General features: G+C 37.3%; 1 long non-coding RNA gene across 1 annotated transcript; it reads right to left on the bottom strand.

Annotated features, from left to right (window-relative positions):
- Positions 1–1964: 1964 nt before the first annotated feature.
- LOC130540672 (uncharacterized) lies at positions 1965–27746 on the bottom strand. The gene is made up of 4 exons (XR_008954663.1): positions 27337–27746; positions 19627–19750; positions 14278–14445; positions 1965–3921 (listed from the first exon to the last, which is right to left on the bottom strand). It is a non-coding gene; the product is annotated as an uncharacterized LOC130540672 (long non-coding RNA).
- Positions 27747–27839: the final 93 nt, after the last annotated feature.

The following is a 27839-nucleotide window of genomic DNA, read 5'->3' on the forward strand; positions in this document are numbered from 1 at the left end:
AGCCTTTTTCACTTAAACTTTTTTTGTTTATTTTACTTATTTTGATTTTTAACTGGGCTGAGATTTTAAAAATATGTTTAGAGTGACATCATTTACTTTTCCTTTCAGAATACTTTAATGGGATTAAGGAAGGAAATTGAGAATGTTGAGTTGCCCCTGGCCCTTTCCCTTCCTAGAGACAAGATTCAATCCCAACAGGGAAATGGTGGGGCAGTAGGTGGTGGAGGATTCAGGGTGGATCCAGCGGGATGGAATTTTCTGGGAAAGTGTTGTCACTCCTATGCCTGAACCACAGAGGGGAGGGAGAAGTTACTGGAACTCAGATTAGCTGAATGAAAAGAATACTGGACAGTATTCATGGCTTTCAGGGGCAGGACGCAAGCAACCCACAGCAACCAAGCAGCTGGAGCAGGTAAATAAATCGTCTAATTTTACTTCCTTTCTGCCTTCTGAGCTCTTGCCAGGGCCTCCCATTGACTGAACCCAATCAGAAGCCACAGGGGGAGGGAGCCCATTGATACAGTTTAAACATATCTACTTCTAGTGCCCAGAGCAGGGTGGAGAAGACTGGAGAGTACATCTGGAGAAATAAAGGTAAGGTATCCAGCATGAAGATGATCTACTCCACCCTTCTCATTTTGTAGATGAAAAAATCCTCAAAGAAGTGAAAAGATTTATTCAAGGACACAATAAAAGGCAGTTTGGTAGAGTTGAAACCCATTAATCTGCAAGTTGGAAGACAGGTTCTAGTCTTGGATGGGCCACTGCCCTGGGCTTTAGTTTCTGTATCTATGAATGAATGGAGGCAGACTAAAGCAACGGTCTTCAAACTGGGGTATCCATACACCTGGGTTTACTTAGGAATTTGTAGGAGGTGTAGGGTATGGATAATTTTAAGTGAATTATTTTCCAGACCCACAGCTTCCTTACTTATACTGTCTTCTAAAATTAATCTGCTTTTCCCTTTCATAATCATCCTTCTCCCACTTGACACAAGAAAAGCATGCCTTTCATTTATCATACATATGACTATAGTGCATTACCCCAAGGTGTGAAAATTTTGAGACACCAAACAAAGGGGCATTTTGAAAATGCATAGCTTTTGAGACAGATTCCTCTTACAGTACACCAGACAGCTTCAATTAAGAAATACTGAAAGGGGCAGCATTTACTCATGGCAAGTATGCATCAGTACATAGTCTTTCTGAGAAGGGTTTGTATCTCGCAAATGAATGTTTCACATTTCAAACATAAGGTTGGAAGTGGGTCTTTGTTCATTTAGGAGGAAAGAAGATTCTAATCTGATTCAGATGATGAGCAGCTTCTAGGAACTGGTTGTGCCACATGCCAGGCTGACTGGCACAACCAGGAGTGATGATATGTAATTATCTCTACCTCTCATACACATGATTTTATTCTTGTATAGTGCTCTGTCTTCACAGAAAAACCAGTTCACAATGCACTAGAGGGAGCCAGGAGTTTCCAAGACCAGTTGTCACTTCCCTTTGAATATGTTTAAACTAGGACACAGCAATTGCCACACTGGGTCAGGCTTATGTATCACTCGTCCCACTCTGTTGTCTATTTGGAGAGCAGCAGTGGTCTCCTTGGTGCTCACCTTAAGGTTAATAATTTTCAAGTTTCTTTTACTTGCCAATTATGACTCTGCCGTCCTTACATTTCTCTATAATTGTCCCTCCAATTCTTGAAAATACTATTATTTTGTTAAAATGACAACATGCTCACTAAAAATTCAAACAAATTAGAGAGTATAAAAAGGAAGGACAAAAACATCCCAAATTCAACCAATCAACAATAACTGTTAACATTTGGTGACTGTCTTTCTATGCCTAGACACATTCTCTGCCTAGATACACATGTATATTAATTCCATAAATAAGACCATACCACACATGCTGTGCAATAACCTGCCCTTTCCCTCAACAATGTGTAATCCGTATGTAGCATATCACATATGTTTTATTTATGTGCTCAACACTCCTTTATTGAAATCCATTTGGATTACTTCCAATTTTCCACTCTCTCTATGCCATGATGAACATCCTTGTGCATATTTCTTGTCATACTCTGAAAATATCTGTTTGAAGTTATGAATTATATTATTTTTGGATCATAGGCTCCTTCAATAATCTAATGACAGCTGTAGATCACCTCCCTTCCAAAACACATGTCTTCGTGTAACTCATTTTGTCTTTGATGTTTGTTTTTGTGGTTCATAAATATGCCCCCTAAAATTCATCCTTGGACTTGCTAAAGATCCATGAGCCCTAAATTAAGAACTGCTACTTTAGGGTTAACTCCAAGACATGTAAATTTTAAATAACCTTTAAAGTAGTTTATGTTAATTTATCACTTGTGTGAACACTCATGTGTCCCTCTGCCTCTTTTAGTTGGTGGGTTCACCCTCCAGTCTGTGCCCAACTCTGGAGGTTTGGTGATATAATAAGTAATCAGATTATATAAATTTCCATTGACTACCACAGGGGCTGAAGGGATTTTGAACACAAAGCAATGCATTCAACCTTACTTCATAGCCCTTAAGAAAGTTTCATAAGTCAAAAAGTTTTATGAGGCCAAAAGTTTCATAAGGTGAAAAAAATGAAAAAATGTATTTGAGTCTTTGCTTCCTTCATTCAACAAAAAGATACTGAGTAACAGCTTTGTGCCAGTCCTGATTCTAGGAGCTGGGGATACACAGATGAAGACTAGGTTCTGCTTTCAGGGAATTCCAGGTCTAGGTGGGCGAACAGACATATACACAAACCATTCATTGTCAGGCAGGCAGAGATTATAGTTGGCTATAATGAGCAGCATTAAGATAAAAATATGAAACCGCATTGTGTACTCAGGTCATCCTCCGTGAGGTTTATTAGCAAACATGCTTCCTTCACATGGCTCATTCTTCATCCCCACCCATCTGAATCTTCTTTCCTTCTCTCCATCCAATATTTATTTCACTTCTCAGGGAGACTTAATCTAATTTGAAACTCAGTAATTTCTAGGGTGGCTGAAGTGAATCAAGGAAGCTAAAGAATGTAAAAAGTACTCAGGACACATGTGGCAAGGCTACTGGATGACAACATTCACTTTGCAGATTTGCAAATACAGATGGCCTAGTAATTGAGTTACTCCAGCAGATGAAAAATAGAAGAAACTTCAAGTCAAACTTACACGTGTAGATAAGTAGATTGCTTGCTATCCAGTGGAGTGTATAATTATTATAACCACAAAGCAATAGGCTATCTAAGAAGCTTATTTTTGTGGTTATTATTATTATTATTTGCCAAAGGTACTTTATACCTTTCGGCTCAGACTTACTCAATAGTTGAGTGCCCTTAGAAATAAGCCATTTTATTTGTTTCCGTCACAGCCCAGGGATCTCTTCAGTAGCTTGATTTTCTTTTTTAATTTCTTTATTGAGTTTTTCGGTTCTAGCATTTCTATTTTTTTAAATAATTATTTATTGATGCATAATAGATGTGCATAGTTTCAGGGTATAGGTGATAATTTAATACATTCATATAATTTGAGTCAAAGATCAAATTAGTGTAGTTGAGATATTCATCACCTTAAATATTTGTCTTTTCTTTATGCTAGAAAGAATTTCCTTTTGAAATAGGTGAATCTAGCCTATTTGCTGTGAGTTTGATGCCATTTGGTCCTCTGCCTATATCCATTCCTCTCATTTTTTCCCATGTTTTTATTTTTCTTCTTCCCTTGCTGACCACCATCTTCTCTGTTTCTAAGCTTCTCACATTCAAATTGTCATTCATTGGTAAATTCTAGGTCTTCACATTTGCAACTTTCTTCAGTCACTGCTTACTTGTCTCTATGAACCAGGCCCCGGGGTTCCGAGGACACAGCAGGAAACCATCCCTCAGTTAAGGTCTTTTCCTGTATCTGGGAATGAGAGGAAGAAGGTGAGGGTAACTATTTCTCCCAAATTCTTATTTCTTAAGGACAGTACTCACGCAACTATTTTAGTTATGTTGATTTCCCTTAGAATTTTGATTCATGGTTATTTTCAATAAAGATTGATTTTTTTTAAAGAAAATGTTTGGGGTGTGTGCACTTTACATTCAAAATGAAAGTATCTGTTGATGCATAAAATGTGTTTTTAATACATGTATTAATTATTTACAAATATGAGTCATAGGCACCTGAAATCAAGCATTCAAGTCTATCAAGAACAGAATCCATGGTATTTAAATAGTACAAAGGAGGATGGCTGTAACATCTGTCAGCATCCCCGCTACACTTCTGGGTTAGACAGTTTTTTTCTAAGGATTCTTCATGATACAAATAAAAACATTTAAAAATCTCTACAATATTTCTTGCACATTCAGTGCCGACAAAAATGTTTTATGTTAACATCTCATATTACTTAATTTGTTTTTGATGTAAAATGTAACTTATTTCCCTTAACTTTTTATATTTCATTGATGTATTGTGTTTTTCAAATCTAGTTCACACTTACAGCCAGAGATTCTCTTTTAGGTTTGAATAGTGTTTTATGCTATGTTTTCATAATTAGTATAACTTCTGTTTTCTCATTAGTCAAAGGGGGATCACAGTAAGGTTGTCACAGGATCATAGGGTTGTCATGGTTAAATGAAATCAATACATATAATGGTATAATGACAGCAACAACAACTAACATTACTTGCATACTTCCACAGGCTAGGCACTATGTCATGTGTTTTACATGTATTAACTCATGTACTTTTCCCTACAACTCTATATGGTAAGTACTATTATTATTATACTTTTTCTCTGTACTGTTTAGGAAACTGAGGGCACAGAGCATTTGAGTAACGTTCCTAGGTTACAACAGGTAGCAAATGGCAAAGCTGGGATTAAAATTCAGGCAGATGGATTTCAGAGCCTGAACTCATCCACTGTGCTCTACTGCCTCTCGGGTAAGATAATACTTAAAAGAGCCAGGCTGTGGATAAGTAGGAATTTTTATACAAATTGAAAAGTAAAACCTGGAGAATATGAAATGAATTCTTTTTATCTTGCTAATGCTCAGTACAGTCTGGCTAAGGCACCTCTAGTACTTAATGGCTGCTATTTTAATAAATTTTTCAGGTCTCTTTCTTCCTTCTTTTCCTGAATGTTCTTAAACATCTGACTTCAGGTGGAATACCAGTGGAATGAACGTGAGGATTTTAATCAGAAAGGGTTCTACTCTTTACCAGCTGTGTGACCTTGTGCAAGTCACATGCCTATCTGAACCCTTATTTTCTTATCTGTTCAGATGGCAATAATACCTACTTCAGCTTCTACAAGAGGAGGCATGAAATAGCTAAACATTAAAACACAGAGGAAGGCAATCAGGAAACTTAGACTATGAATACAGAATATGACCCTCACTGACTGGGACCAAGAACATTGCCTTAGAGGCCTCCAAGACTCAGGGTTCCACCAATTCTCAATGAGGATGGAAATTAATGTCATATGGAAAACTGTATATTTTCCTCAATCCTTAATCCATGTAATAATTCCTATTAGATCTTGTACCTTTTTTTTTTTTTTGAGATGGAGTCTCGCTCTGTCACCCAGGCTAGAGTGCAGTGGCATGATTTGGCTTACTGCAACCTCTGCTTCCTGGGTTCAAGTGATTCTTCTGCCTCACCCTCCCGAGGAGCTGGGATTATAGGCACACACCACCATGCCTGGCTAATTTTTGTATTTTCAGTAGAGACAGGGTTTCATCATGTTGGCCAGGCTGGTCCTGACCTCAGGTGATCCACCCGCCTCGGCCTCCCAAAGTGCTGGGATTACAGGTGTGAGCCACTGCGCCCGGCCAGATCTTGTAATTTTTATCAAGTCAAAACATGAAGAACTCTTTAAGGTAATTTTATAGATATTTAGAATTTGTACTTTTAGTAACAACTCTGGTGTACAAATAATATGAACAAAAATATAGAAAATGCAATTAGGTTAGTCAGTATATGGGAAAATGCTAGGTCTCTGTAGAAATCAAAGAAACACAGAACAAAAACCATATGTTTCATATATGAAAATATTCAGTGCTGGTGAGAGTCATATTTATTTTTGATGGGTATGTAAACTGAAGAAAAACCTGTTGGAAGGCAATTTTAAATATGTAACAAGAACCTAAAATATGTTCATTTACTTTAAGATAATTTCAGTTTCTGAAATCTAGCTTCAAGAAATAACATGAACTACCAAATGAGCTTTTAGTATGAAGTCTTCATTGTGGCATTATTTATAATAAGAAATCGGAAGCAACTCAAATGCCCTACGAACTGGGAATAGTTAAGTAAACAAGGTGTTTCTCACATAATAGATTACTGTGATTAGGCTTATAAACAATTCATAATGGGATGGCAAAATATGTGTAATATAATTTAAGAGAAAAGCAGGATAGTTAATATAGTACGATCACAATTAAGTCAAAAATAGTTGTACAAATACAAACATTTGAAAAAATACATCAGAATGTTACTAATGGTTATTGGTGAGGTGATGATTAAGGGTGATTTATTTTGTTTTCTACTTTTCTATATTTTTCTAATTTTTTGTAATGAGCATGTATTATTTTACAATATTAAAAAACAAAGCAAATGATATGAATAAAGATTTTGTTGGTAGGGTGGGCAGTAGTATCTGTTCTAGCATGATATCTTAACAAGGCACACCATTCCACAGGCTTTCTGTGAGAATTAAATGTTCGACTACGTGTAGCAGCGACCAATATATATTGCATGTATTAAGAAACTGTTATAGAAAATTTAAACTTTACAGCCTTACATAAAAGATAGTAAAGTGTTTTGTGAAACTTTTTTTCTTACGTTTCCAGAGAATTTATAGTTAAGAATTTCCTTAATTAGCTAGCTTTCCTATATATTTGAAATTTCATTTATGTAACATGCAACTTTTCAGGACTTCTTTTGTAATCAATTATCATTATTATTATTATTATTTTTAAAGTTTTCACCCCTTGTTCAGTGGTGAAATGTAGAGTCCTGGTTTACACCTGTTGTCCTGGTGTAATTATTTAATAGCGCCTCCTTTTTCTCTCCTTTTTCTCCCGGACAATAGTTACATGGTCACCCTAGCAATATCAGATATGGGGGGAAGGGGAGAACAAATCATATCTTCTGGATGCTGACTCTGGAGTGGGGGTGAAGGGGGGCGGGGTGGGGACTGCTGGCTCCTGACAACCAGCATGCAGAGAGAAAGAACTGCAGCTGCACCAGAAGCGCCCTAGTTGCCTATAAACACTGGCCCACGGCTGTATTACTTAGTCTAATCAGTCATATATCTATTACTTGAAAGTGATTCTGACAGCATTGGCTCTATCTGAAGGTGGAAAAGAAAATCTATCTAATTTATTTAAGATACCACAGACACACCTGCCCCAGGTGTTCTTTTCCACCAGCCCACTCTGGAGCTCCGCATTTTTACCCATAGCATTATTATAATTAAATGTGATCAAAATAATTAAAATTCTATCTGGAGAGAAATAGCCCCAAAAGTACAGAGGCAATAACACTATTAAGAAGTTAGAAGGATCCTCATGTTGGCTCTGCTCTTCCTAGCTGGATGACCCTGGGCAAAGTATGTAACTTCTCAGACAGTCTTTTCAGCAGCAAAAGGAGGAAAATAAAACCTGTTCTGACTATATCATGGGAGTTGGAGTATGAATAAAATGGTTACTGTAAGTGAAAATGCTCTGTAAATACAAAAGCACTCTGCAAATATCAGAGACTATTAGTATTATGAAGTTATTAAAATAAAAAAACACATTAGCTGAGCTAACAGCCTTGAAACACAATGAGCAACTCCTGGGGGAAAAGACACACAGCTGACCAGACACACAGCCCAGAGTAAGTCTTTGGGAGGGGTGGAAGTGGGAAAGCTGCTAAACATGGTGCAAAAGGCTTCTAGCCCCAGGGAAGGAAATGACAGAAATCTTGCTTTGACAAGTTTTTTTCAGAGCTGGCTTTGCTAGGAAACTAAGGGCTAAAATGAATTTTTGATACCCTTGGTTACTGTTCTCCCAATCCACTCCCCTCCAATTCTAGAAAATAAACTCCATGTGGGTGAGGATTTTTGTCCCCTTTCTTTACTGCTAAATTCCCAGCACTTAGAACATTTCCTGGCACAAAGTATCAGGATAATTCATATTGCATAAGTAAATATAATTTGCCTGTGTCACCTGTGTTCTCCATTCATGCCTGTAATTTAAAGTTGGACAAATGTTGTTATTGCAGTTCTGGAGCTACTTAAAAGGAGACTTAGACCAAGTTTTGGATACAAGGCCTTGATCTAGGTCACAGAATGATAGCTCTCACTTGTAACTGCTATTTCCACCACTAACTTTAATTCTTTGGTCATATTCTGTTGAGAAGTCTTAAGAGCACCATTTCACAAGGGACCTGGCAAAGACATAGCAGATGCTTGGCAGACATGTCCACTCAGCATGCAGGACACCTCTGGAAAAGCTGCAAGAAGAAACCACGCTTCAGAGTAGCCCACTGCAGGAAGAAAGGGGAGGGATTTTTTTCTCCTTGGTACCCTCTCATATCCCATGGGCCAAATTTCACCCCCTAAAAAGATAATTTCCTATATTTCCAGCCCTTGGCAGACACTCAGGAAGCCAATCCTGCCCCCTGCCCCACTTGCTCCATAGTGTGGCATTTCATCTAAACCTAGAAAAAGAGTGACAACTCAATGCTGATAGGGCTCAGCATGTCAGGACTAATGGCCATGCAGGCTCAGGGTTCCAATCGAACTCTGGCCAGCCCTGGGAGCTCAGTAAAGGCAGTGGTTGTGGTAGGGGTGCAATAGGGGTGTGGAGATTACTTTCAGAAAAAAAAGAGGCAGTAGAGAAAATCTGAGGAGGTGCACAAAGATTGCATACAATACACTTGTTTTGCAAAACTGAATCGTATTTTCCTGTCCTATTTGCTTATTTGTTAAAAGCTCCATTTTTTTAATGTTAGTATTTTGAGATCAAACGTATCCTTTTTAACAAATGCCTAAGACTCAAGAGAATGGATATGCTATAATTTATTTTGCCATTTCCCTATTGATGGACATTCAGGTTGTCTCCCAAGTTTTACACTATTGCACGAGTCTTTGGGGAGGACAGCTTTAACGTACAAGAATAATTTGAAAAGAAAGATCTTATTTTTAAAATCAGTCACCATGCCTGTCTGGAGCTTTACTGATCTGATAGTTGTGACTGCATTAACGATGGCCCATTGCACTTTGCCCTGGCTCTGGCAGTTGAGCTTATGCCCCTGACTGGGATCTGCTAGCTTTTCAAATGGAGGTCTGTGACATTGATAAGGTATGCTTCTCTCCCAGGAGGCTCTGAACCCTGAGAGGAGATTGTTTTTTATTTTTGCATATTACCAAAGCTTTTCCATTTGAGTTACTTTGTTAGTGAATAAGTGTCTTGAATGGATAGAGAAATAGAATTCTATGGATCAGACTTTGCCCAGCCTGGTTTTGTGAGCCCTATCGTGGAGGCAGATGAAATTAGTCAGGCAATGGCTAAAAGGTGAGACCTTGGGAGACAGGTCACACTGCATTCCCTGACAAGGGGTTTCAAGTGTTCATTGATAAGAAAACCACCACCACATGGGAAATTTTACATGTCTTCCACATCAAAAGCACCTCAGTTTTCAGGCTTGTTTTGGAGGAAAACCTTTTATCTTTTGTTTTTAATCTTGTTAACGCTTTGACATCTTGACAGTTTTGAACTTAATGATCCCTTATGGGAAGGAACAGGAATTCCATCTGCTTTTTCTATTTTCTAGGCAGCTCTTCCTTCTCTGTCTCCAACTCACTGCTAAGCCTCTGAAGATTACTCTGGTACCCTTCCCCCAATTACCCTAAAATATTTAACTATAGCATTTCTGAAATCTGCAAATTTTCCTGACTTTAATGAACCCTGTTACTTTATTTTAAAAGTCAACTAACCCCTTGAGACAGTAATTGTATTACAGAATACAAAATACTCTTTCTTCTAGTACCCTTTTGATTTATTTATCAAAGAAGCTTAATAACATAGACTTTGCTATAAAACAGAAGGCAAATTCTGCATGAAACTGTTTAAAAATTGATCAGACCAAATAGACAGGACAAAATTCTATGTAATCCAGCCCTGAAAGGTGCTTGACTAGTAATGTTGAGTGAACCAAAGAGTGCTTCCAGACTCTTAAAAAAAAATCTAATCTGACCACTAAATTTAGAACCAGAACAATATGTTTCTATTTTACATGATATTATTTAATGTTTTTAATGTAAACATGTTACACTGTTGATTATTTATCACATAGTCAATAATTCCAGGTAAACAAACAGCAATATCTATCTTTTAGTTATGATATCCTAATAATGGAATATATTTTGTGATTGTTAGTGGTAAAATAATTTTGTAAATTATAAACAGTACCTCCTAGATTCAGTGACTGTCTACAATTGAGAAAGACCTAGAACTTGCCTATTCTTGGAATCTACACTTGGGTTCATTTCTCTTTAAAATGATGCACGTTTCTTTATTAATCAAAGTTGTATAAAACCACCTATCACACTTCTGGTCGGCATTGAGTTCATATTACATCAACTCAAAGCTAGAAAACATAACATTTCAGTTTGCTTGTGCAGTTTTATTAAGGATGGATGTACAATTGCTACGTGATATCTTTTTGAAATGTTGAAAATAGTTCAATGAGCTCCATAACTACTTTAAGAGTCCTCAAGGACCCAGAGATCTCCAGGTTGGGAGCTACTTCCTTAGCTAAGGGTTGACATGGATTCTCAGATGGCACTAGTGTTGTGATACTTGTACCTTGCCTAATAGTAGTGGCTGTTGATACCTCATCTTCTCAAAGTGACCTAAAAAAGGTAATTTAATAACTATTATTCAGTTTCTGAGTCAATGGCAAAAAACAAGAGAGAGTGATAAGAGGGAGGTTGAGTACTTATTTCCAAGGTTCCTCCCTTGCTGTGTCACCACCACAGGCTGGCTGCACCTTCTGGCTGAAGGTGACAGCTCCTATCAGGCAACCCTCTCCATATACTTCTTTGTTTCCTGGCTCAAGTAACTGCTCCCTTCCTTAAATACATTTTTTTTTTTTTTTTAAAGACAGAGTCTCACTCTGTCGCCCAGACTGGAGTGCAATGGTGCAATCTCGCCACACTGCAACCTCCACCTCCTGGGTTCAAGTGATTCTACTGCCTCAGCCTCCCAAGTAGCTGGGATTACAGGTGCCTGCCACCACACCTGGCTAATTTTTGTATTTTTAATAGAGATGGGGTTTCACCATGTTGGCCAGGCTGGTCTCGAACTCCTCACCTCAAATGATCCACCCACCTTGGCCTCCCAAAGTGCTGGGATTACAGGCGTGAGCCACCACACCCAGCCCTTAAATAATTTTTTAAACCTAGCCTTTTAAGATGTACATTTGGTTGTTTATAATATTCTATCAGGGACAATGCTGCAATAAATAACTTTGTATATATGCCACTTTTCCCCCTTGATTAAGGCTCGAAGGATTGTTGTGGTGTGTATTAGTCAGGGTTCTCTAGAGGGACAGAACAAATGGAATATATATATATTATATATAAATATATATAAATATATATAAATATATAATATGTATTATATAAAAATATATAATAATAATATAATATATATTATATTTTATATATTATATATTATATATATTATATATTATATAACATATATAATTTTATAATATATATTATATTTATAATATAATATATTATATAATATATATTATATTTATAATATAATATATATAATTATATAATATATATTATATAACATATATAAATTTATATATAGATGACAGAACTAATGGACTATATATATAAATATATATATATTTATAGATAAGGGGAGTTTATTGAGTATTAACTCACACAATCACAAGGTCCCACAATAGGCCATCTGCAGGCTGAGGAGCAAGGAGAGCCAGTCCAAGTTCCAAAACTGAAGAACCTGGACTCTGGTGTTTGAGGACAGGAAGCATCCAGCATGGGAGAAAGATGTAGGCTGGGAGGCTAGGCCAGTCTCTCTTTTCACATTTTTCTGTCTGCGTATATTCCGGTCTTGCTGGCAGCTGATTAGATGGTGCCCACCCAGATTAAGGGTGAGTCTGCCTTGCCGAGTCCACTGACTCAAATGTTAATCTCCTTTGGCAAAACCCTCACAGACACACCCAGGGTCAATACTTTGTATCCTTCAATCCAATCAAGTTAACACTCAGTATTAACCATCACGGGGCATCAAAGGGAGTAAACTGGAAAGACAGAAAGCGAGATGTCTGGGAATAGAATGATGAAACTAAGATAACTAAGTTATTGATAATGACACAATCTAGAGCATGACCATAGGGTGAGTGACTGAGGTATGGTGGAGAACAAGGTTATTTGAGCAAAGAAGTTAAAAAAAAAACTGACAAACTATGGTGTTGGAAGGATCACCTACCTTAGTTGTTGAAATCACTAAGAATTAAGACTAAAGAGAGATATTATCAGACTGGAGCTAATAGCATTGAGAAATGAAAAAGACTGACCCAGGTGTCAATAGATGACAGCAAAAATGAACATTTTTGGGTGAGTTAATTTGATAACATGCGATTTAACTTGGGAGAATTTTAGGGAGGCAAGCGAGAAAAGTCTGAAAGTGGCAACGAGGAGCAAAGAGGTGGCCTTCCCCAAATGTAGGCCCAGATATATAAGGACAGTGGAAGAAAAAAAGCAGCCACTATGTAAGATGGCTTCAGGGGAAGCATATCCTCAGGAGAGAGCTGGTTTTCTAGAGCAAGAGGGTGAATGAAATGTTCAGAGAAGAGGCTAAGGATATAGGGGATTTGGCTGGTGATGGATGAATTCCAGGAGGGCACAAAGGAAAGACATCATTCGTTAATGATACAATGTTCACAAGCAGTCCTTTTACTGGCCTTGTGCCCATTATCTTTTGTTACCTAAAGTTCATCTTTAGTAGTTTTCCTAAGAAGGTCTAATAGAAACAATGCTAGCCGAATTTTTGCATATTTTAAACTCTTTGTAGTTTTTATACTTGAAAGACAGTTTGGCTAGACATAAAGACTTTGTGTCCACTTTTTCTACTTGAGTATCTTGTATACATTGCTCTAATGTCTTCTTGGAACAGATGTTCTTGTGTAGAGATTTAAGGACAGCCTGGCACTTCCCTTTATAAGTGGTTTGATTATCTGCAACCTCTACAAAGGATTTGATTGATTATCTGTAACCTCTCCAAAGGATTATTTCCTTTTCATTGTAGTCAGTAATTATGTCAGGTAAAATGTCCCTGGCATATACTACATCCTTTCAATAAATAGGTGTACTTTTTTTTTTTGAGAAAAGTTTTCTTCAATCATATCTTTAAGTATTTGTTTGTTCCATTATTTTGGATCTTTTCCTTGGGGGCACTAGTTGTAAGTTTTTTTTTAAAAAACCTCCTTTGCCTGTTTCCTGTATATATTATTTTGTGTCTAATCCTTTCTATTTTTCATTTCATTTTGCTTTTTTTCTCTTTTCTCTATATTTCTTATTATCTTCCCTTATGTTTCTTTTCTTTCTCACTTCCCTTCTAATTTTGTCTTTATTTCTGTGATGGTTTTGTTTTTTCTACTACTTCTTTTCTGAATTCTTCCGTTGCATTTTATCACCTCCTATCTCTCTAAATCTTCCTCAAATTCCTATATTTATGTTTTATAATTGTATTTTTATTGGGGTTATGGTCTCACTCTTTTCTCTAATTCAAGGAAAGTTATTTCTAAAAATTTCATCTGCCAAAGCTACCATTTCACTTGTAAAGCATTCTTCATCTGTTAGATTTTGCTCCTTTTTCTAAAATTTTGTTATTGTTTCTTTGTATTGGTGATGTGCTACTTCCTTTCCCTTTCCTATTTATTATCATTGAGTCAACTGGGTCTTCCTGGACCAACTATTTGCAAGAGTTCTGGTATGTATGGGAGCAAGGTTAGGAAGAAGCTGTTTTTGACTAAGTGCAGACTCACTTCTCTGCTGCCACATGAATAGACTGCTTCCTGTGAATATGGCTTATCTGTGTGATTCTTTGTGTAGTCTCACTTGCACTGTCTTTTTGAATCAAACTGGGTACAGGGGACTTTTGTTGCTAGCATGGTTTGCCCCAGTTCCCACATCCACTTTTGTAAACAAGGATAATGTTTCTGTAACTCAGGATATGTCTCTTACCTTCAGGAGTTATACTTTTGCTTGCAGTGTCTAGCTGAACCTTCTTGCAGCTGAGATTGGTCCCTGTGTTTTTCCTATTTTTTCCTATACAATTTCTGCTCAACCTCAGCTGATTTTGTTAACTCTTATACATGTTTTAGAACCTGGGCAGTATATTTGTGTTGTACTCTGCAAAAGAAAAAAAAATGGACTTGCAGATTTTGGAAGGTGGGGTTTGTGTTTTTATCCTTTTGTATCCAGAATGATTTTCAAAGATAGAAAAGTGAAAATACAAATATACCCACTCATGTTCATGCCAGAAGTCTTCTCTAACTCTTTAGAATAGTAATGTTCACATTTTAGGAATAATTAGAAATCTATAAGCATGTGGCCTGATTTCTCTCCTAATCAACTCTGTTAATAAAAATGCATATATAGCCTACCAAAACTAGGTATGACTCATATCTCTTGGCTAGATGTTACTCAAAGCCTAATAATTGGGCTGGGAGTGGTGGCTCGGGTCTGTAATCCTAGCACTTTGGGAGGCTGAGGTGGGCAGATAACCTGAGGTCAGGAGTTTGAGACCAGCCTAGTCCAACATGGTGAAACCCGGTCTCTACTAAAAATACAAAATATTAGCTGGGCGTGGTGGCAGGTGTCTGTAATCCCAGCTACTCAGGAGGCTGAGGCATGAGAATTGCTTGAACCTAGGAGGCAGAGGTTGCAGTGAGCTGAGATTGCACTACTGCACTCCAGCCTGGGTGACAGAGCGAGACTCCATCTCAAAAAAAAAAAAAAAAAAAAAAAAGCCTCATAATTGCAATACGCTGGAAATTTCAGGACCCCAAGAGACAGACCAATTAGGAGTATGTGCTGTTCATTTACTTCTTATAAAATATCAGGCTAAGCAATATTCAGGTATTTCTAACACTGTTTCCAACTCTTTGCCTCAAGGTCAGGTTCTACAATTACCTGAATCATCTGGGCCCTAAGTTGGCATTGCTAGCATTGAATTGGGGACAGATGCCCATTTCTTGTGGCCAAAAGTGCCTGCTTGTCTGGCAAGAATAATTTCACACAGGGATGATGTCAGAGTATTTTTGGTCCTGAAAGATACTTACCTGATTCAGAAACTTGTTAATTAATTTTGATTATGTCAATGATAATCCAGTTATACATGTGACTAAACAATTCTTGGACTGTCTAGACTGTATTCAGGTAGGATATAGCTGAATTTCTACTCCAAATTTTTGTTTCTGATAGTATGATTGCTATCAGTCTGGATTTCAGTAGTTTCATGGAAGAATAAAATTTAGGATAATTTTGTGATTCATATACCACTACTCAAATTCTAATTAAATTTTGTCTTTTTTGATAGCATGTTTCCCTTTCAGGTCTGTGAAATTAAATTCCTCTTGCAATCAAGCTGCACAGATAGGGGAGACACTTGGTAATTCAAACACATCTTGGGGTTTGCACACCAAAAGCAGCTGCAGAAACTTAAAGTATGATTCATGTTCATCAGAATATGTCTTCTAAAATTCGGACTTTATTTCTACCAAAATAGTACAGCAACTCCTCAAAATCTGTAATCCCATTAAGCTCAAGGCGGTTGACCTGAGCTCAACTCATATGCCTGGTTTATGCCTGAGATTTTTACTTTCTGAAACAAAAGCCCTTCCTTTCCCCTGTGATTTCAAGTTCAGTATATTCAGATGTTTCATCAGAACAAGAAAGCACAATCTCTTGGGCCCCTGAATGTTGAATAAGTTGGGCCAGTGACAGCTCTTTAATTCCCCAAAGTTCTTGACCTCTCTTTAACAAAACATCTCTTTAACAAATACCCATAACCTACACTTCTGACTGCATTCAAATAAACCCAGACTGCATACGCTGTTTTGTCTTTGCCCAAACTGATGACGGTTAGGAGTACAGGCATGAAGAATGTTGACAACCATGATAATTTCTATTCTTAGACCAGGAAAAGCTTTCTTGCAAAGCTCAAATGAAAAACACACCCGATGAATGATGCAAGGAGCATCAGACCACTTTAACGCTTAAATTAGTATTAAAGCATTTCTCCCCTCTTTCACTGTAGATACCCCACATACAATAAACATCCATGTTTAGACCAAACTTCTCAAATTCCTTTTTGAGATAGTCTTTGCAAAGCTTCTGTGTTCTACCTAACCAGGATCAGTTAGATCACATACTGGATACTGCTGCTTTGGAGCATTCCATTCCATATATTTTGCACATGGGATGTACATCTTAAATTTAAAATAAAATATATTTTTACATTGTTTTTTAAGTAAGTGTGTGTCATAATGGTTTTCAAACTTTTTTTTTTCCAAGCTGGAAGTTCAATATGCAAATGAAACAAAAGAGAAGCTAGCCGTAGTTAAAAGGAGTTGAGAGAAAAGACAAATATATAGACAGAAAACAGATCAGTGGTTGCCTAGAACTGGGGTAAGAGTAAAATTATTGCAAATGGACATGAAGGATCTTTTGGGGATAATGGAAATGTTCTTAAACTGGAATGTAGTGTGGTTGCACAACTCTATACATTTGCTAACAATTATTGATTCATATACTTATAATGAGTGAATTTTATGGTATGTAAATTATACCTTAATAAAGTTAATAAAGAAACTAAATATAAAATAATGCAGGATGGCAAGAAGTTGTTGGAGATATAGATGAAGCAGATTGGTACTTCATTGATAATTGTTAAAATTGGAAATGAGTGTGTACAATCTTATTTCACTCTTTTTCTTCATTTGTGCTCATTTAAATTTAAAAAAAAGAGCTGAATTAAAAAAATAAAAAATAATAAAGGGGGCTGAGAATAAAGGAGCATTTCCCTTGTCCATTAGAGACAAAATTTTTAGGCCTATCTGAAGCACCTTTAGATACTTAATCAATGTTTGTGACTAGTCTATGGTACATGAAAAGAAAATGTATTATTCTCACTCACATATTTATATAAACTTATAAGTATATAAATGTACATATATAATCTACCTTGCTAATTATGTTATTTAGGCCTTCTATATCCTACTTAATTTTTGACCACTTGATCTGTTCTGGATGAGATAAATTAACTAGTTATGTTTTCTGTGGATTTCTCTTTGAATTTGATGTAGTTTTCCTTTATAAATTTCAGTTTTATGTTATTTGGTACATTGATATTCATAAGCGTGAAATCTTAATTTTGCATCTCATGTTTTATAAAGTGCCTATCTTTGTCTTATTTAATACTTTTTTCTTGAATTTAACTTGGAGATAAAATCTTGATCTTGGTTTTAATTTGCTTGGTATGCCTTCACCTATCTTTTTATTTTCCACCTTTCTAAATCATTTTGTTTTCACTGTATCTTATGTATATAGCACAAGGTTGAGATTTGCCCTGATATCCCAGTTGAGAAAATTAATTGAAAATTTTCAGTGCTTATTGAAAAGAAGATCATGTCATGTTTTATCTTACTTTACCTATCTTTTGTTTTTTTGTTAGGTTTTGTTTGTAGTGCTCATTTATTTTTCACTATATGGCCTGTATATATATTCTTTGTGTATGCATGTGTTTTGAACTTGAAAGGTTTGCATTTTTGTTCCAGTGGTCATCTTAATAACTTTGAAACTATTTTTTATATATTATTGAAAGCATTGAACAGTGTATTTCCTGTTCCTCACCTCTTTACCCTCTAATTATATTATTTTTGTTATGTTTACCTTATTTCTTTTCTCTTTCAGCTTTTGTTGGTTGTTTCATTGTGATATTGTCAAGACTTACAATGGTTACTCTCTGTTCTATGACCATAATTCTCAATGTTATTTTAGACTTACTTCTATAGATAATGGATTTAATGATTGCTACCAGTCTCCTCCCACTGCCCATATTTCTAAATTCGTCTCTTTGGTGGTTGAAATTCATTCTCTATGAATATCCTATAAAAAAGGGCAATATTAAAACTATATTGCTTGCATGTTCAAAAGTGTTCATTATATTTTTATTTGAATAAGTTTCTCTGGTATGAAATCCTTGGGTATGAAACCTTTAGAATTACATTTTAATTTTTTCCCCCTTATAGATGTCTTGATCATTTTGCTCTGGATGCATGAAAGATTCTTTCATTATCTTTGAAATCCAGTAGCTATGCTAGACTAGGTCTTGCTTTGATTATTCTTGACATTTTTTAATTTGGGATATGATATGCTCTTTCAATCTATAGATTTAGGTCTTTTATTTCTGGAAAGTGTCTCAAAATATTTATCTGCTTTTTTTTTTCCTGTTCCAACTTCTAGATTCTTTTGTTAGATTATATACATATTGGATTTCTTTTGTTTCTTTCCATTTACATAATTTTCTCTCTAATCCCTTTTTTTCATTTTCACTTCATTTAACTTGCTTTTCTCAATCTGGTATTTTGTGATTCTTAAAACATTTTTTATTTTGCTTTTTTTCCCCCCTTAACAAGTGTTTATTCCAAGTTTGTGTTAATTTTGTCTTCATTTTTAAAATAGTTATTTTTTTCCTCTCCCTTTTTCAATTCGTATTTAAGTTCCTTTTGTGGTTCTGCTGCTTTTAAAAAAATTTTCAAGTGAAAGGACTTAAGAAAGTTTAGTTAGTCATACTTATTAGTTCATGCCACATTATCATAATTGATTCATGGAAGGCTAGTTTTATTTATTTGTGGTTTCCTTTTTATTCTTATTCCTATCCTCCCCTGGATAAGCAATCATACAAATGCATCAAATATGTATCTTTTTGTTTGCATATATTTTTGTAAAATGTGTATAGTTTTTATATATGCACTTTTAAAATTAAAAAAAAATTTTAGAGAGAATCTTACTATGTTGCCCAAGCTAGCCTCGAACTCCTGGGCTCAAGAGATGCCCTACCTCAGCCTCCCAAGTAGCTGGAACTACAGGCCTGCACCACCGTGCCTGGATGACTGATTACTTTTTGATTGATTGCTCATGTTTGGAGGAGAGGTTTTCCAAGAAATGCTGCTTGCAGAAGGTTTGTGCTGAGAGGCCTGGACCATGTTTCAGCCTAATAGGAATTCTGCTTATAACACAGAGGTTGTGTAGATGAGTTCCTTTAGCTTCTACTTTTAACTAAGAGAAATTGGCAATCACAGGGCTGCTCACATCACAGTCTATATATATTTTTTCCATTTTGCCTCACAAACACAATGCTTCCTGCATATGTGGTATGTCTGAATGATTCTTCTTCCAATGGCGCCCTACCACCTTCTCTTTTATGATAAACCAGGTTGAGGGAAGACACTGCTGCCTGTCCACATACTTGATTCCTTTATTTCAAATGAAAGATTGTTGGTTTTGTCTCTAAGATAAGTCACTTACTTTTGTGAAGTGTGCTTTGTTGATGTTGTCTTCTGCAGTCCGTAGGCATTTACATCTTTTATCAAAGTATTTCTGCCATTCACTGTATTTCACATATATTGTAGTTCAGGGTTTCAGGTATCTACTGTTTTCAATGAAAATGAATTTTGTATTATTGTCATTATCCTTGTTACTGAGTAATTTCTGGGAGGTGGAAGAATAGAGGATGCTATCTTTACTCTCTGGATACATTTTTAAAATCACTGTTTTATGTATATATTATGTTAACCCAACTAGATTGTAGTTTGGAGAATTTTCTGCTTTACTTCGTACCATGCATTCTTTACTGTTGATTCCTAAAGTGTCATAAAAATTGCTTCTAAAGTTTGTTGAAAAATTTCAGATAGGGCCCAATTCTTAAAGTTTCTGATTCATAAAGCCTGAGTTAACTAAGTATCTCAGGTGATTCTGATGCTAGTGGTTCACCAGCTGGATATTGTACCTAGTAGCCACTCAATAATTAACTGAATGACTTACAAGGGCATGGGTATTTATGTGAGAACGCTTAGTATAGGAAATAGAGTAGATATTGTTTTTATAAATAAGACTGGCTGAGGGTACACAGTAAATACATACAATTTTATCTGTCACTTTAAAAAATAAAAAACCACTGGCTGAGATAAAATATGCAGCAATAGTGGGGGTACTGAGGCAAGAATATTTTCCTTGGAGAATACAGAAACTTTTTCTATCTCGGAAATATTCTGTCATCTGTTTATTGAATATTACCTAGCCCACTAATGACACACAATAAATAACTGATGAATGACAGCATCAAAATTGGGCAAACACTGAGAGACAAGACTCCCCCAAAGTAACCCAAGAAATACAAATTATCTATGTGTTTATGTGAATAATCAGGCAAATACTACCTTAAGGTTAATTTAAACAAAAGATGAATTGTTCGTTAATTTGTGGATGTGTTAGATACATCAAAGTGTAACTTCTTCCCTGTTTCTACTCGTACTTTTTTCATTTTAATTTTTATTATTTTTTAATTTTTTTTTTGTGGCAGACTGCTAGTTCTTTCTTCCTGAGCAGATGACTGCTGACATACAGACCAAATTTTCTGTCTTCCCTTATAGCCATGTTTGGCTATGTGATAAAGTTCTCATGAAGTAATGAGTCCTGCTTTATTTTTCTTCATAGCACATATTATTACTTGACATTATGTTATATATTTATGTCTGTATTGACTGTCTCTTCCATTAGAATGCAAAAGCTATTAAAGCAGGGACATTATTTTATTCTCTGTCACTTTCCAAGTAGCTGAAAAGTATCTGGCATGTAAAGGACACTCAATAAGTAAAGGAATTCATGCATAATTATTGCAAAAATATAGAGATTAGGTATTACAGGATATGTGGACCCCAGTATTTCTATAATGAGGATGTAGTAAGCCTAATGAAGAATAGTTTATCTTGATTTGGGTTACCAGTTGAACTTGAATGACCACCCTCTGTGTGCATACTTAGCATTCATATTTGCAAAGGGAGGGGGACTGACTGGGTTGATTTCCCTCGAAGGAATAGAGGATCCCTACTGGGGAGAGCTTCATGCCACTTCTAAAGTTTGGCGTCTCTCATCTTCAATCTAGCCACACAGGGTTGCTTTTGGCTCAGGTATCTAACCAGGTCCAGTTATTAGTGGTTAACACAGCATGGTTGGTTTCACTTAATGTACAATGGCATGAGTCACAGCAACACTATGCAGAAGACCATCTATCCTCACAAGAATATGGTGAACATTGCTGCCACTCCCATGCTTTCAAAATAAATATTGTCTTTTCAAAATAGTTGCTTCATGGGAAGTTGTCTGTATTTGTGTTATATGTATCTCAAATGTACTCAACAACATTTTTTAGATGTCCTGTTTTGAAGTTCAGGATGATACAATGGAAATATATAGACTAGTATTGCAAAGACCTGGGTTCAAGACTCAGCTTTGGGACATTTTAGCTCTGTGACCTTGGATAAATCACTTCCTCTTTGGGGGTCTCAGCTTTCTCATTTGTGAAAATAGATGTTGAGGGGAGATGACTTAAAGGTCTCTTCTAACTCCAATAATCTATGACTCTAATTATTTTCAGAGTTTTCATGGCATTACTGTGAACATTCCCAATCATACAGAACACCTTTTCTTTCCTTTTCTTTTCTTTTTCTCCTCCCTCCCTCCTTCTTTTTCCTTCCTTCCTTCTTTTTCTTTCTTTCCTTCTCTTTCTTTCTTTTTTGAGATAGAGTCTCATTCTGTTGCCCAGGCTGGAATGCAGTGGCCTAATCTTGGTTCACTGTAACTTCCACCTCCCGGGTTCAAGCGATTCTCCTGCCTCAGCCTCCCTAGTAGCTGGGATTACAGGCGCCCAACACCACGCCCAGCTAATTTTTATATTTTTAGTAGAGATGGGGTTTTACCATCTCTTGGACAGGCTGGTCTTGAACTCCAGACCTCAGGTGATCTGCCCAACTCAGCTTCCCAAAGTGCTGGGATTACAGGTGTGAGCCACTCTGCCCAGCCCCAAACATCCTCCTTTGAATGTAGATTTGATTGTTTGGAACAGATAAAATTGATCAGAGCCAAGTCTGGGTAATACTATGTATGGCAAAGGTAGATGATACTATCTTTAAAACTTGGAATTTTCATTGATTCCTTTCTCACCTTTATTTCTGTATATTCAGTTGCTAGTGGCAGAAAACCCTACATAATCTGGCATAAGCGAAGAGAAAATTACTGGTTCATGTAACTAAAAATTCCAGGGTCTCTGGCTTCAGTCACAGGTTGATCCAGGAAGTAAAATGATGTCATTAGGACTCACACTTGGTTTTCTTCTCTCTCAGATCTGCCGTCTCCATGTTAGTTCCATTTTTAGGCATATTCTCCAGTGGGGGCAAGATTGTTGCCAGCAGCTTACATTTGATTTTCTCAGCAATCCACATAGATTCATTTTTCCCAACATTAACCAAAACTCCCAGAACTGACTTTTATTGGCTCTACTTGAGTCATTTGCTTATCAATGAATCCATCACAGAGACTAGGATTCTCTGATTGGTCAAGCGTGGGTCACATATTCACCCCTGGAGTTGGGGGAATTCAGTTTCACTGGAATCATACAGACTAAATATGGTGGAAAGATGCTTCTCCAAGTAACATCAATGTGCTGATCTCAAAAAGGTATAATGGACGCTGAGTAAGCTCTGTGTGTGAGTGTGTGTGTGTGTGTGTGTGTGTGTGTGTGTGTGCATGAGAGAGGTGTGAGACATCTAATCACTGGTTGCATTAGACATCCTTTGAAATGTTTCCTCTTCTCTGTTTTGATGAAGTATAGGCACTATCTCATTGTAGCTTCCTATCTAATTTCCTTGCCTGTAGTCATTCTCTCCTCAAATATATTCTAGGCATTGCCAACACAAGTCTTCCTAAAGCATTGTTTTGATCATTTTACTCTCCAGCTCAAAAATCTTTCAGAAACCTTCTTCTATCAAATTCTATATTCTTCAGCCTGGCATTTATGATCTTTCCACAATCTGGCTCCTGCATATCTTTCCAGGCTTATCTATCCACCTGCACTTGTTCCATGAGCCAACTAAGCTGCATTGCTTACCATCTCTGAACACACTGCATGTTTTCCTAACACTGCCTTTGTTCTATTTGTATGTTCTACCCCATCACCATTTCTCTCATCCTAAGTCTCATGCCAGGTGATGAAGTAGAGACTGCTAGTTCTCTTTAATATACGTTCTCCCCTTCTTCATTAGTGTTAGAACCACTGATTTTTAGCTGGGCACATGGCTACCCAATAGAGACTACTCTTGACCAAGGGAGCATAGTGTAGTGATGTATACAACTTCTGTAAGTGGCTTAGCATAGACGCGTGTGTTCCTTTCTGCCCCTACCTCCTTTATGCTTGCTGGAAAAAGGATATAAGGAACTTGAACAGCCATGATGGATCATAAGGTAGAAGCTGCATTTCAGGATGGTAAAGCCACATGATGGAAGGAGCCCATGGATCTGCTGATTAGAGAGTCACCTACACTGATGTGAGAGTAATACATTTTATTTTCTTTAAGCTACTGTTACTTTGAGCTTTTTAACTGCTACAGAAATCAATCCCTGTATGAAAATATATAGTTTAGGATAATTTTCTGGTGGCAGTAATAGGAATCATTCAAAGCTATGTAAAGCAAAAAAGGGAGAATTATTTTAAGGACAGAAGGATTTCTCACAGAACCTATGGGAAGGGATGAAGGAAGCCTCAGTAATAGAGCAATAGCTGGAATTAAAAAGTAAGGGGAGGCCAGGAAGCCCTCTCACTGTGTCTCATCTCTCCTTCTCTTCCTTCTTACTGAAAATTATTTACACAGTTGTCACAGAGAAGCTACAAATAAATATTTGTTTGATGGATGGCAATTTGTGTGTGTGATAAACTGGATCTAAAGTCAATTCTCAAAACGTTTTGTTATATATATGTAGCTTGTTAAAGTGATTCTTTTGAAGGGGGGAATCATACTTTTTAGAGTCTAAGCTCTCTCTTAAACCCTTTCTCTCAGCTTTCCAATTTTTCCCAGTCACTTATTCCAACATCAGAAAGGGGGCCTGAAATACAGGATTGTCCATAATTAATATCATGACAGACACTTTTGAGATTGCTCTGCTTTTTTACAGGAGTTGCAAAAGCCAGTTTTTATGAGAACACAAGCACTGGCACTCACTAACTATTTTGGCAGACAAGGAAATGATAGATTAATTACTTTTGGTACATTTTTCCCATAACTGTCTTTTTTTTCCATTTCATTTTTGCATTGTTACTATTTACCAGTCTGGGTTCTCACTTACACCTAGTTTTTGCCCTTCAGGGTTTCTTATATTCTTGCCAACTCTTTGATATGCTTGATAAGATGTTTTATATATATTTATATATATTGCTTTTGGTTTGAGAATCAGCCAGAGCCTCTAGTCTGCCATACTACCAGACACAAAAGTTCAATATGTTTTCACTTCATTTGTTTATAAGATATTAACCTGCATTCCAAACACCAGGGCCCTAACTCTGGTGGCCTAAGCTCCCCATCCACAAAAATGAAGAATAACTACCTTTCCACCTGCATCAAATTGTTTTTTGTACAAGACTCATGTAATCATTAACATGAAGTCAGTTTGCAACTGGAAAATACCATGAAAATACACATTTTCTTAACTCTGAAAACAAAACAGAGGCAAACAAGTAATAAAAGTTATAACTAAGGGTAACAACCTTAGAATGGTTTGTTCAATTTACAATGTCTATATATTTGCACTCATCTGCTTTTTTTCTGGCCCAAGGTATAAATGAGAAAGTCTTAAGATAAAAAAAAGCAATATTATTTTATACGTTATATTTGACACTAAGATGTATAATTTACATTTTTAAAAAATAAAGAGAAAAAAATAAAGAGAAAAAGGCAACCTTGAGCACACTATAAAATCTTTCGCTCTTTTTTTTTTTTTTTTTGAGATGGAGTCTCACTCTTGTCACCCAGGCTGGAGTGCAATGGCGCGATCGGCTCACTGCAACCTCTGCCTCCCGAGTTCAGGTGATTCAAGGTTCAAGTGATTCTCCTGCCTCAGCCTCCCGAGTAGCTGGGATTACAGGTGCCAGCCACCATGCCCGACTAATTTTTTATATTTTTGGTAGAAATGGGGTTTCACCATGTTGGCCAGACTAGTCTTGAACTCCTGACTTCAGGTGATCTGCCCACCTCAGCCTCCCAAAGTGCTGTGATTACAGGTGTGAGCCACCGCGTGCGGCCTTTTGTTTTGTTCTTTTGAGACAGGGTGTCACTCTGTCGCCCAGGCTGGAGTGCAGTGGCGTGATCTCGGCTCACTGCAGCCTCCGCCTCCCGGGTTCAAGTGATTCTCCCACCTCAGCCTTCCAAGTAGCTGGGACTACAGGTGTGTGCCACCATGCACAGCTGATTTTTTTTTTTTTGGTAGAGATGGGGATTCACCACGTTGGCCAGGCTGGTCTTGAACTCCTTACCTCAAGGATCTGCCCACCTTGGCTTCCCAAAGTGCTGGGATTACAGGCATGAGCCACCGTGCCCATCCAAATCTTTCACATTTTTAAATTTTGTGAAATAGCTGTCCTTTTTATATATAGGTAAGCTATCAAACTTAAGATGCTCACAGCCCTTTACATACTTTGTAGGCTGAGATTCTGAGTGTCTAATATTCTGTAATGTATCTTGGTCTCTGTGCTGCAAGAACACTGAAGTATTATTATAGGTAACAATCTATATCACTCTTCTCAAACAGCGCTAACAGGTTAAGTATTCAAGAGGAACGTCTTTCAGTATATTTCAAAAAGCCTCATGGATGGCAGGTGATTTGTAAATGGACCAACACAGGACTCAGGCATATATGGTTACTGCTTACTATTTCCTATAGATCATGATGTCTTAGGTCTTATGTAGAATATATCATAGGACTTGTCCTCTAAACATTCACATACCAAGACTGCACTCTGCATGCATGCCATTCACTCATTCTGCATTTACTGAGTCAGTCCTACTGCATGTCAGACCTTGTGCCTGTTCTCAAGAAGCTCGCAGTCCAGGAAAATGGAGAAATACAGATACAATTATAACTCTATGTGATAAGTGTTACAAAGAGATACGGTGTTATGGAAGCCCTGGTAGGGGCACTTAGCCCATACTGGAGTGGCTGGGATAGGGCTGAGTGGCCAACAATAGGGAAGGGTTCACAGTGGAATTGATGTCTAGGCTAAATAATGAATAACAAATAATTAGCAAGGCAAGGAAAAGGTAGGAGATCAAGACATAAAAAGAAACAGCATATGGAAATACAGGGTTGTATGTGAGTACGGCAAGACTGGGGAGCCTAAGTGGTTTGCTGTATATTTAATTTATTCATTTCACGTAGCTACTATTGACATACTTGTCTCCCTATATATGTTTGAGTCCGTGGATGGTGGGGACTTTGTAATGGTTTCTCTGTCCCTATGTCTAACAGGAGGCACACAGATGGAGTGCAATAAAATGTTTGATGAATAAATGACCAGCTATGAGGTGTAAGAGAGAATAGGAATCCATTAATGAGAAAGGTCATTTCTAGTGGCAATGAATATCAGATAAGATGGATTTAAGAATTATTTAGAAATTAGGATGAATAAGACTTGGTGATATATTGGCGATGGGGTATAAAATAAGAAAAACTGGATTTCTAGGTTTCTGGATTACAGATGCATGATAATAGTTATAATGGTATAATAACAATAGCTAATATTTATTAGGCACTCTGTGTCATGAAGTACGCAAAGTGTTTACATGAATTAAGCCATTTAAACTCTTAATGACTCAGTGAGGCAGGTTCTGTATACTCATTCACTGATGAGAAAATTAGGGCTAGAGAGATTCATTTGCCTAAGGTCACTCAGCTAGCAGGTGGCAGGCTCAAGCCCAGTAATTCTGACTCCAACAACCATACACATAGTCCACTTTTCTTTACTGCCTCTAATAGATGAGATTAATACCCAGAATGATGGTCCTATTAAATAAGTGTATCACATAAATGCACGTTTCTCTTTTGCTAAACATAGAGACACATACTATGACTGCCTCTATTATTATTATTATTTTTTGATTTTTGGGATCTTGGCTCTTTCTGTATTTTTCCTACCTGGAAGACCTAAAGTGGGGTAGAAGTTTGATAAAACAGTTGGCACAAAAGATGAGAGAAGACAGGTACAGACATGACATTCTCGAACGCTCTGGCAGTTGCTGGAATGATGGGATCTGGGTTCTACAGGATTCCTCCCCTCCCATCCCCCGCCACACACACACACGTCGTAAGGTGTATATGGCCGCGGAGTCTCAGGTTGGTTCTAGGAGTCCTCAACCCACAGCAAAGGTGCCTCTTCTCCCTCCTGGAGAGCCCAACATGCTTGAAGTTAACCTCAGGCCGCCTCTCGGGCCCGGCGAAACAGAGCGCGGGCCCCACGAAACAGAGCGCAGCTCCAGCTCGCGCTGGTTCCCAGGGAAACCGCCCGCGGAGGAACCTGGGGCCAGGGCCGTGACACCTGCGACGAGCCCCGCCTGGCGCCAGGGGGCGCGGAAGCGCGTCCGCCCCCAGGCCCCATGCCGGGCTCGCCCCGCCCCTGCCGGCCACACCCCCCCTACCCC

Source organism: Pan paniscus, chromosome 10, assembly GCF_029289425.2.
Source record: "Pan paniscus chromosome 10, NHGRI_mPanPan1-v2.0_pri, whole genome shotgun sequence".
Classification (NCBI taxonomy): domain Eukaryota; kingdom Metazoa; phylum Chordata; class Mammalia; order Primates; family Hominidae; genus Pan; species Pan paniscus.